Consider the following 11,957-nt stretch of genomic DNA (forward strand, 5'->3'; position numbering starts at 1 on the left):
TGCACATTGGTTGTTTGTCTGACTTTGTTTGTTATGGTGACCTGCCTCAATGATTATCATCCAGTAGCACTTACATTCACAGTGATAAAGTGTTTTGAGAGGCTGGTAATGAAACATAGCAACTCCTGCCTGAGAATCAAGTTGGATCTGCTCCAGTTTTCCTACCGGAGCAACAGGTCCACAGCAGATGTCATCTCATTGGCTCTTCACTCAACCAAGGAACAACTGAGCAGCAAAGATGCATACGTCAGGATGCTCTTCATCGACGAATGCTCAGCATTAATGCCATCATCCTTTCTAAACTAATCAGTAAGCTCCTAGACCTTAACCTCAACACCACCCCATGCAACTGGATCCTCAATTTCCTCACTTGCAGACCCCAATCGGTTCCAATTGGCAACATCTTCTCCATAATCTCCATTCTCATGGATGTACCACAAGGCTGTATATTTAACTCCCTGCTTTGCTTGCTTTACACTTATGACTGCGTGGCTAAGCACTGCTCCAATGCCATATTCAAGTTTGATGATGACACCACTGTTGTAGGTCGAATCAAACGTAGTGACAAATCAGCATATAGGAGGAAGATTGAAAATCTGGCTGAGTGGTGCCACAACTACAAAACCTCTTACTCAATTTCAGCAAGATGAAAAAAATTAATATTGACTTCAGGGAGAGGAAACCAGAGGTCCATGAGCCAGTCCTCATCAGAAGATTCAAGGTAGAGAGGACAGCAACTTCAAATTCCTCAGTGTTATTATTTTGGAGGACCCATCCTAGGTCCAACATGGAAGTTCAATTACAAAGAAATTCTGATTTAGTAGGAGTTTGTGATGATTTGGCATGATATCCAACACATTAACAAATTTCTATAGATGTGTGGTGGAGATTATATTGACTGGCTACATCACAGCCTGGTATGGGAACACCACTGTCCTTGAATGGAAAATCCTACAAAAAGTAGTGGATAAGGCTCAGTCCATCACAAGTAAAGCCCTCCCCACCATTAAGCACATCTACATGAAATGCTATTGCAGGAAAACAGCATCCATCATCAGGGACCCCCTCTACCGTCATGCTCTCTTCTCGCAGCTGCCATCAGGAAGGTGGTACAGGAGCCTCAGGACTCACACCACAGGTTCAGAAACAGTTATTATCCCTCTGTCATCTGGCTCCTGAACCAAAGGGGATAACTTCACTCAACTTCACTTTTCCCATCATTGATATGTTCCCATGTTCTTGATATTTATTGCTCATTTAATATTATTTCTTTCTTTTTGTACTTTCACAGTTTGTTGTCTGTTGCACACTAGTTGAATGCCCAAGTTGGTGTGGTCTTTCATTGATTTTGTTATGGTTATTATTTTACATATTTATTGAATATGCCACAAGAAAATAAATCTCAGTGTTGTACATGTTGACGTAAATGAACTCTGATAATAAATTCTCTTTGAACTTTGATTTTTCTTTGATTTTTTTGTGTCTCTTTGTATCTACATGCATAATCACAAGAAAATGAAATCATGGTACTATACAGTTACATATATACATATATGTACTTTGATAATAAAGTTCCTTTAGAAGTTTTTGAACATTTTGGAATAGTTGAACCTTCCACTGATGTTTTTATAAGGTTTCATAGATGGCTGCACCTGACATAGTTTCGTAGATTTGCTGATTCCCTTGGGAGGATGAAATTTGGGCTTCTGGATCTCCCTGGAGAGATGTGGGTTTCCTGCTGTTACTGCCACCAGCCTTTTTCCAGCTGAGATCCAGTTCTTGACCTGGACTCTGGGATGTCTCCTCTGAAACATTCATATACACAGCCTCATTCATTGTGTTACCATATACCTGCAAAACAGCAGAACCATCTTTAAATTTCTGTTGCCTGCTGAAAGGAAATCCACTATCGGTTCTCCCTCCACAAATCCTGTATGAGCTGTTGAGTATTCCCAACATTCTTGGTTTGATTTCTGATTTTGCTTGGGGCATTTCTTGTTTTCTGTGCGCAAGTGTGCTGATACTTGCAATACTGAATAGTGCAGGCCAATTCCCTCATGTCCCAAACACCGTGCATGTCCCCAGTTGCAAACAGGACCTCAAACCTGCCACTGCATAGCATTGACAATTGGACTCATGTTGTCCAGTGTCAGGCCTTTCCTCTCACCCAAACCGGGAAACAACTCTTGAACTGGTGTGTCGCATTATGTCTATTTATGCCATTGGGCAGGGACAGTTAGAGGGGATCTAGGTTAAAAGTCATGTAACAGTTTTAATATTTTGAATGGTTTTGACATTCTTGTCATTCAAAATCTTGTTGACCATTTAACAACAGGCAAAGTCAAGGGTAATCTCCTTGCCTTCAGTTGTGTGGTGGTGTGGCTGAACCCCTTCACATGATGGAATATAAGGCAAGGGCTCAGTAGGAGGTATCAACAAGGGTCGAAGGAGGTGTCTGCAGGCATGTGGTACAACAGCAAGGTGCAACTGAGTGTCCAATATGGATGTCTCATTGCTCCAGGAATTTCTGGGTCTGCAACATTTGCAACATTCTCTGGAATGCATATTCACAGATCCCTGAAAAGAATGGGGCAAACAGGGTCAGATATGTTTGATTAAGGCAGAGGAATCAAGAAAACCAAGTTACCAACAGAGGTGTAGATTCATTTGCTGGACTTGGTAACACTGGTGAGACCAAAGTTTGCTGTCAATCCAATTGCCCTGGAGAAGGCTCTTGAGTAGCTGTAATACAGCTGCTCAAGGTATTCCCACTGTGCTGTTGGAAACGGAGGCCCGGAACCTAGCCCCAAATTTCCACATTAGACTGGCGTGTGACCTGCAGGGAATGGCTTCCCCACACACCGGTTATATCAGCCCTTGAGGACGAACGTGACATTTGGGAGTTGCTGTCAGGAGGTACATACTGCACCCACTGCATGCTTGTGGTGGAGAAAATTAACATGTGAGGTAGTAGATGGGGTACTAGGCAATTGGGCTGCTTTGTCTTGGATTGTAATGGACTTCTTGAGAGCTGTTGACACTACACTTGTCCAGGGTCTTATGGACGGTCATAGAGAACTATAGCACTTTGGCCCATCTGGTCCATTCTGTCCTGGCCTGCCTATTCCCACCTACCTGCTCCTGGCCCATAAGTCCTTCATACACCTTTCATCCATGTACTTAACCAGACTTCTCTTACATGGTTCACCTGAACCCCCATCTACTACTTCCACTTGTTCCACAATTGGACCACTCTCTGAGTGAAGTTCAGGTTCCCCTTAAATAACTTGCCTTACACCTTAAACTTATGACCTCTAGGGAGGGGCACAGAGGGCTATGGTTTAGGAGCGGGTTGATGGGATTAGGCAGACTAACAGTTTTGGCACGGACTAGTTGGGCCAAGGAGCCTGTTTCTGTGTAGTACTGATCTAGATCTATAGCTCTATCTGCTTTCATTCTCATGCGCTCCAGGGAAAAAAGTCCTAGCCTAACCAATCTATCCCTGGAACTCTGGTCCTCAAACGTGAGCAACATTGTCGTAATTTTTCTCTGCACTCTTTCAAGGTTGTTGATATCTGTCATGTAAGTAAGTAAGTGACCAAACTTGCACATAATATTCCAGATTTGCCTCACCAACATCTCACACAACTTCAGCATTGCATCCTGTGTTCCATTACATCCTCAACTTGTGCCATGTAGATGTTGAAAAATCTTGGAGGTATCAGGCCATTAGGCACTTGCCTCTGAGCTACCCTTGAAGCCAAGGTATTTATCTATCTGGATCAGTTCAGTTTCTGATGAGAGGTAACCTCCTAAATACTGGCGACGGTGGATCTGGTAAATGAGGTATCATTGATGTAACACTTGTTTGTCCACAGCTGGAGCACCCTGTGGTCAGCACAGTACAGGAAGGATGTGTGTACACCAGAAAGCACACAGAGAGACTTACTGGGACAATGCCTGGGCTGGAGGAGGACAGGCTGTTTATTTCTGGATGGGAAGGCTGAGGAGATATTTAATTGCAATGTATAAAATTATATGAGGCTGAAATACAGTGATGGGGAAGGATGTCTTGGCAGAGAGGCTGACAAATGTAGGAGATGGGTATAGGTAATCTGGGAGGGTTAGAGAGTAGATAAGGAAATTAGGTTTCCCCAGTGAAGGGAAACAAGGTTAGAGGTAGCAAGTTTCAATGGATTTCAGAAAAGCCTGGCAGAGCAGGTTGAAATGTTTCTGGATTCCACCCAAATCCAGGGTCCAGTCTCAGATTGACAAAGTCCCAATCACCTATCGTGGAGTGGGGTTTTTGACCCGTGTTGCCTGCAGAGTTCTCAGCTATGAGCCAGGTCAGTCCTTGTTCACCGTGGATCTAGTTTCAGACAAAGATAGGATCTCTGTACAGACGTGTTTAATGAGAAAACTGCAGCAGGAATTAAAATAACGTAGATTTAATTAAACAATTGCTTGGGTATCAACTTACCGGCTGGTTTGGATTTTCATAAATGGCAGCCTGGTGGATGGAAAGCAGACGATTATATTTACATATGAAGCAAAACATTAAAACCCAGCCATCATGTCACCAATCCAGGCTTAAATCAAACACCAATAAGCAAATGCCCTTTGTATATCGTGGGGTTACAGCCTAACACAGAGAACTGCTATACCCTCCAAGGAGAGACAATTAGATAAATTGCCTTATGTCATTGAAACCTAGCTGTATAATCCTCTGATCTATCCCCCACATTAAAAACAGTTAGGATGAAGAGTTGAGATCCCTAGAAATCACCAGGGTCAGATATTGGGGGTTAGATCACACACTTTCATCTGCCAACTTCCAATCAATGTCTACTCAGGCCTAAGCTTAGCTCCAATTCTTGACCTGTTCCATAGAACTTTCATCAATTGCCTCTGGAATTCACATCTGCTATCAGAAAAACAGTGAAAGATATAGACTCCACTGATCATTTCTGGTCATTTCTCCTGCCTCCTCACTTTTCCCACTCACCATTCTGGTTACTCTCTCAACCATTCTGTGACTCTTCCCTGTCCTGATTACCTGCCCATCACCTCATTCTGGTTCCCCTCCTCTTTCCCTTTATTCCACAGTCCATTGTCCCCTCCTCTTTTTTCTTTAGCCTTTTATCTCTTCCACCTATCCCCTCCCAGCTTTTTTACTTAACAACCACCCACCTTCCCTTTCACCTGGTCTTACTTATCTCTTGCTATCTCTCCCCACCTTCCTAATCTGAGGTCCGGCCCTTCCTCTGTAGTCCTGTTGAAAGCTCTTGACCTGAAAGGTTGACTGTTTATTCCCCTCCTGATGCACCATCAATAACTCACACTGAGACGTAAGGCGAGATATCGGCTTTTATTGACTGGAAGAAGGAACCAGGAGTGAGTGTCTATCATACAATGTCCTGGAGACTGAGGCCGAGCGTCAGGCCTCAGATTGCCTTTATACAGGGGCCTGTGGGAGGAGCCACAGGAGCATTCAGCAGGGGGCGTGTCCAGACAGGCACATAGTTCACCACACCTCCATAGATGCTACCTGACCTGCCGAGCTCTTTCAGCACCACAGGTCTCTCCACAGCTCTCCACAGGTACTGCCTGACACAATTAGTTTTTTCTCAGCAATTTCTATTTTCTGTTCAATATCACAGTGGCTCAGTGTTCCTTAACCTACCCCGATAAGTCTATTCTGCAAGGCAGGACACACTGCTGTTTGTTGGTAACTCTTTACACTTAATGTGCTGGTAACAGCAACCGTTATATCATTTCAATCACAGACATCACCTTCCTTCTACACTTCCTTCTCTCACTTTATTGCTTCCTAGCTGGGGCAAAGGGTGTTAGATCCAAAACATTGACAGTAACATCTCTCTCCACAGATGCTGTTTGATTGGCTGAGTTGTGCTCGCATCTTCAATATTTGTTTCAGATTTCCAGTATCTGCAGCTTTTTAAAGTTTTCATCCCTGTGAAACTTAACTCCTTCCTGGCATAGAATGTTCATTCCTACCCAACCTTTCATCTTTTCTGTAACTACACTAATTCCAATTCTGTTTGTTGCTATCTTTAATTTGTCTTTGTTCATTCCCTATAACAGCTGAGCCTTGGCCTTTCATTTGCTGCATTTTACAGACTGATTATAGTAGTCTTTTGAAGCATTTCAAGAATTCTAATCCTTGCACGCCCTCTGCTTTGTTATACTCAAGCTTAAATACTACAGTACTAAATCTCCCATGTCACTGACTTTCCTCAGAACTTTCCTGCCCACACTTCTGTTTTTTGTTTCTTCCTGAGTCTTTGATGACTTAGCGTATACTGCCAACAATGGTATATCACTACCTCCTAAATTTAGCCCACGTGGCCTCACTGGTCAATCTGGTAGTCTTGTCCAGAAGGTCAGATCACATAAGATCCAGGATGAGCGAACAAAATTGTACCCAAAATTTTGGGTACAAAATTATCTTGGTGGAGTGAGTCAGAGGGTGGTAGTGGAGGGCTGTTATTTAGACTGGAGACCTGTTACCAGTGGAGTGCCACAGGGATTGGTGCTGCATCCACTGTGGTTTGTTATCTAGATCAACAGCTTGGATTACAATGTTGATTTGTAATCAACAAATTGTTTGATTAACAATTGCCTTGCCTTGTTTGATTTACAATGTTGATTACATGGTTAGTAAGTTTGTGGGTGACTGGTAGTGTAAAGGAAAGTGAAGCAGGTTACCTAAGATTACAACAGAATCTTAATGACCTGGGGAAGTAGGCCAAGATATAGCAGATGAATTTAACTTGGACAAGTAAAAAGTGTTGATATTTGGTCAGTTAAACCAGGGCAGGGCTTCTATGGTAAATAGCAGGGCCCTGGAGAGTGTTGTAGAGCAGAACGATCTTGAGGTACAGGGTACACAGTTCCCCTAAAGGTGGAGACATAGGTCGGGAGGGTGGTGAAGGAGGAGTTTGGCATCCTTGTCTTCATCAGTCAGGGCATTCAGTACTGGAGCTGGTTGTCATGTTGCAACTGCCATTGGTGAGACTCCACCTGAACAATTGTGCATGGTTCTGATTGACCAGAAAGGATGTTATTAAAACTGGAGAGGGTGCAGTAAGGATTCATGGGTGTTTTTGCCAGGATTGGACTGCTTGAGTCATAAGGGGAGATGTGATAGGCTGATACTGTTTTCCCTGAAGTATAGGAGGCAGGGATGGGACCTTGTAGAGCTTTATTATACCAGGAGAGGCACAAGTAAGGTAGATAGTTAGCCTTTTCCTATGGCAGGAGAATCTAAAATTAGAGGCAATAGGTTCAAGGTGAGAGGAGAAAGATTTAGAAGGGACCTGTAGAACAATTTATTCACACAGAGTGTGTTGGGTATGTGGATGAGCTGCCAAAGGAAATCGCTGAGGCAGGTACAACTCTAAGGTGTAAAAGATATTTGGATGGGAACATGGATGGGACAGGCTGAGAAGGATATGGGCCAAATGCAGATAAGTGGAATTAGCTCAGGTAGGCACTGTCGAGTTGGCTGGCACATGCAACGCATTTTGTGCTAGATGTGCCAGCTGGGAGGCAGGGCTCAGTCATGACAGAAGAGGGATCTGTCAGCTCCAAGTGTCGGATAACACGCGTTGTGTGTCACATGTCTATTCATTCTATTCACCATTCTGGTGATGGAGCACCAGGGCTCAGCTCCTTGCAGAGTTTTAATTAATGTTAATGTTTCTAATTATTTAATTATACTGTTACTTATAACAGTAACAGTTATAAAATAACTGTCTTTAACAAAGACAAAGGTCTCACTCTAAGTAAGAAATGGAATTCGATTGTAAACAAGGTGGGACAGCAGAAACCTGATTGGATGAGGACTAACCAATCAGGAGGGATGGACAACAGGGGTATAAATACCACCAGACTGGACATGCCCAGGTATCATTCCTGATGAAGAGTTTGTAATCAAAATGTCAGTTAAAATCGCTATCTGTATCGGGCTGGAAACCCGAGAAGAGTTTATTCTTTACATAAGCTGGAAAAACTCTCGATCCTTTTTCAAGTAAAGATGTGCTTGGTGGGAGGATCCCATTGAAGATGGTGAAGTTGCAGTGAACTATGTGTTGGCTTCCTTTCTGCAGTGATCTCTCTCCCTGTGATTCCCTTGTCCATTTTCTCTTTTTTTATCTTTTCCTCTCTCTCTTCCTTCCTCTTCTGTTCCCCAGTCTGGCCTCTTACCTCTTCTCACCTCTCTATCACTTCCCCCAGTGTCCTTCCTAGTTCCCTTTCTCCCTTGATCCACCCTTCTCTTCTATCAAATTCCTTCTTCTCTAGCCCTTTACTTTTCCCACCCCCACCCCTGGCTTCACCTATCACCTTCTAACTTGTCCTCTTTCTCCTCTCCCTCTTTTTATTACAGCGCCTTCTCACTTCCTTTCTAGTCCCGATGAAGGCTCTCACACAGAAATGTCAACTGTATTCTTTTTCATGGATGCTGCCTGATCTTGGAGTTCCTCCAGCATTTTGAGTGTGTGGTGTTCTGGATTTCCAGCATCCGCAGAATCTCTTGTGTTTATGGTGAGGGAGGGGTTGAATGGGCAGGTGTACCACTTTGTCCTTCTTGCAGGGTTGAGTGCCAGGAGGGAGATCGGTGGGGAGGGACAAATGGACAAGGGATTTGCATAGGGAGCGATACCTGCAGAAAGAGGAGAGTGGTGGTAGGGGAGGGGGGAGGTGAGAGGGAAAGATCTGCTTACTGGTAAGATCCCAGATGGAGATGGAGTGGCTGGCTCTGGAACATTCCAGCCAGAGGGAGCAGGGAGACAGGCTCAAATGTAGGGAGCTGGATAAGCATTTGAAAGGGAAGAATTAGAAGGATGGGAGGATGAGAATGGGAGCACACTTGCAGAGGGCTGCCATTGGACCACAGGCCAAATGGCCTTTATCTATGCTATAACCCTTCAGTGATTTAGTACTTTTCTTCTAACTTTACTAGTTTCAGTAGATGTGGTCAACATCTCTACGAGGTGTGAACTGGTGCATGACTGCAGTGTGGATACCAGTTCAGCCTGCGAATGAAACCTGTGGGTAATAAAGACCCAAATGGTGTGATATTCAGCAATGAGGCCACGAGAGGAGTGACAAGTAACAGCAGCCAGCAACAGCTTTCCATCCAATTCTCACCTGACTGGGATGAGTGTTGGAGTGTGCAAATTGGTCATCTCTAGTGGTCTGTTTATTCTATCAAAGAAACAGAAAAATGAACAGATCAGAATGAGAATCAGGTTTATAATCACTGACATATGTTGTGAAATTTCTTAAGCAAACAAGAGGAAATCTGCAGATGCTGGAAATTCAAGAAACCCAAAATGCTGGTGGAATGCAGCAGGCCAGGCAGCAACTATAGGAAGAAGCCTCCCCCTTTCTTTCTCCCTAAGGCTCCTGTCCCATGATCCTTTTTCTTTTCCAGCTCTGTATCCCTTTGGCCAATCACCTTTCCAGCTCTTAGCTTCACCTCACCCCCTCCAGTCTTCTCCTATCATTTCGGATTTCCCCCTCCCCCTCCTACTTTCAAATCTCTTACTATCTTTTCTTTCAGTTAGTCCTGACAAAGGGTCTCGGCCCGAAACGTTGACAGTGCTTCTTCCTATAGATGCTGCCTGGCCTGTTGTGTTCCACCAGCATTTTGGGTGTGCTGTGAAATTTCTTGTTTTTTTGGCAGAAGTATATGCAAACCATAATAAATTATTTTAAAATTACAATAAGAACTGAAATAAATAGTGCAGAAGAACAATACTGATTTAGTGTTCATGATTTCAAGGACTGTTCAGAAATTGATGGCTGAGGAGAAGATGCTGCTTCTAAAACGCTGAGTGGGGGTCGAGACATCTTCAGATTTTCTTTATAAAGATCAGGAATCAACAGAAATATATTGCAACCTCTCTCCCGTAGGGCAGCTGGTGACCAGAGGGAGGGCAATGGGAGAAGGAGGGGAAAATGGAAGGTGGCATTGCAGGGTGAAAGGAGAGAAGAGAGGTCCGACTGTCAGGAAGACCACTACGCTCGATGTGAGGTCAGACAGGGGTTCACTAACTGCCTGTTGATGTAGGGGCTGACATGAGGAACTTGGGAGTGAGAAGGGGTTTATAGGAGGGGGAGTGGTGGGACATTGCATTGCCCAGTATGTTCACATGTACATGCAGATTGTTAGCCCATGTGGGTTAGGGAGTTAGTGAGGGCACTGCTGGTGGATGAGAGATGATGGCTTGTAAGAGGGCCAGGGACTGCAAGGAAATGTTTGTGGTACTTGGCAGGTGATGTAAGTGGGGGTGGGGGGAGGTGGTGCAGAGTGGTAACCCATCTGGGGGGGGGGGAGTGGGCATAGCCAGAGCAACTGGAGCAAGAACCCCTACAGAGTGGTGGGGAGAGAGCTCTAGGGCTCAGACAGTGAAGGACCAACGACATTTCCGATTCAGGAAGGTACCCCTCCAAGGAGGGGAATCTGCAGGGGGTGGGAGGTATTACCATCTAATGCTGCTTTTGTCTTTCCCAGAGGCAGAGGCCAGCAGAGGAGAACATGAGTGTTTTAGGGAGTGCCAACCCAGCAGGATGCCCTGTCTGGGATAATTCTGAGCTTCCTGCACCTTCACTCCTCAGGGAAGTGGGATTGGTCATTCTTATCCCTGGCCTGTGCTTACAGATGGCAGGCAGGTGTCAGGAGGTGAGTGCCTGGAACCTGCTCTTGGAGCTGTAGTCTTTATGTGGCTGATCCAGTCCAGCTTCTCAGTGGTGGGTAAGTTGACGGAGGCAAACGCAGGAGTTGGGTCCAAATTGAAAGCAGAATTACAAAGATAACAATCTTTAGTCCCACATTTTCCTTTTTGATGGTAAACAGTTCCAGAACTCCACCAGGACCCTCTCAATTCTCTGACTGTCCTTTTCCATAATGAACACACAAGTATTAGTCTAAGACTTCACCTATATTTTGGAGCTCCACATACAGACTGCCATGTGTCCTGAGAGAATACAGGTGAGGAAGTTTCCCAGCCCCAGAGGGAAAAGGATGGACAGTTCGCAGTTCAGTGCTGCCCCACTGTGTCTCTATTTATTAGATTAATTCACATAACCGATATAAATAAAGGCCTACGGTACTCTTATGATTTTACCATTGAACTTGTTAAATTTGCAGTTCTTTTTTAAAAAAGAAATGCCCTTGTTTTGAGGAAAAGGAAGTTATATTCGCTGAGTACTTTTCTTGCAGTTTCAGTTCCCAGCTTTTACGATCAGGATCCCATTCCCTCTGAAACAACATTGTAACTGCAACGCTGCATCGACTCACCCTCCCAGTCCACCCAAGCCCTTGCTGGACGCCACCTTGGGGACCTGGGTGTCATCCAACCCCCGTTCATTACCTCTGTCACCCATCCCCTGCTTTGGCCTTACATACCCACCCCAACCTCAAGCCCCTTGGAGTCCTCATCTAACTCAGATCCCCGGGACCCTCACAGCCTCAGTGTGGTGAACTATGTGCCTGTTGGGACACGCCCCTGCTGACTGCTCCTGTGGCTCCTCCCACAGGCCCCTGTATAAAGGAGATCTGCAGCCTGACGCTCGGCCTCAGTCTCCAAGACATTGTATGATAGACACTCACTCCTGGTTCCTTCTTCCAGTCAATAAAAGCCGATATCTCGCCTTACGTCTCAGTGTGAGTTATTGATGGTGCATCACTCAGTCTACAATTTGATCATCTGTCCCAGTTGGTTCTGCTCCTGTTCTTTAGATTCTGCTGTGGGCCTCTCTCTGGGGTAGCTCAATTACCACAACTTCCTGCCGGCGAGCTCTAAAACCTTCCTACACTTTAGACGAACTGTTTTATTTTTAAATTCCTTCCAGCAGTTCTTTCCGATGCCTCAAATCGCTGCCTGCTGGTTACTAGTCTCCTTGACAAAGCAAATAGTTTGCTTCTT

The 11,957-nt window shown here is 44.7% G+C and overlaps 1 long non-coding RNA gene across 1 annotated transcript; it reads right to left on the minus strand.

The window, feature by feature from the left end:
• Nucleotides 1-1,531: 1,531 nt before the first annotated feature.
• Nucleotides 1,532-9,233, minus strand: LOC132379216 (uncharacterized). The gene is made up of 3 exons (XR_009507335.1): nt 9,175-9,233; nt 4,481-4,510; nt 1,532-1,851 (listed from the first exon to the last, which is right to left on the minus strand). It is a non-coding gene; the product is annotated as an uncharacterized LOC132379216 (long non-coding RNA).
• Between the last annotated feature and the right edge of the window lie 2,724 nt (nt 9,234-11,957).

This window comes from Hypanus sabinus, chromosome 21 (assembly GCF_030144855.1).
Source record: "Hypanus sabinus isolate sHypSab1 chromosome 21, sHypSab1.hap1, whole genome shotgun sequence".
In the NCBI taxonomy this organism is placed as follows: domain Eukaryota; kingdom Metazoa; phylum Chordata; class Chondrichthyes; order Myliobatiformes; family Dasyatidae; genus Hypanus; species Hypanus sabinus.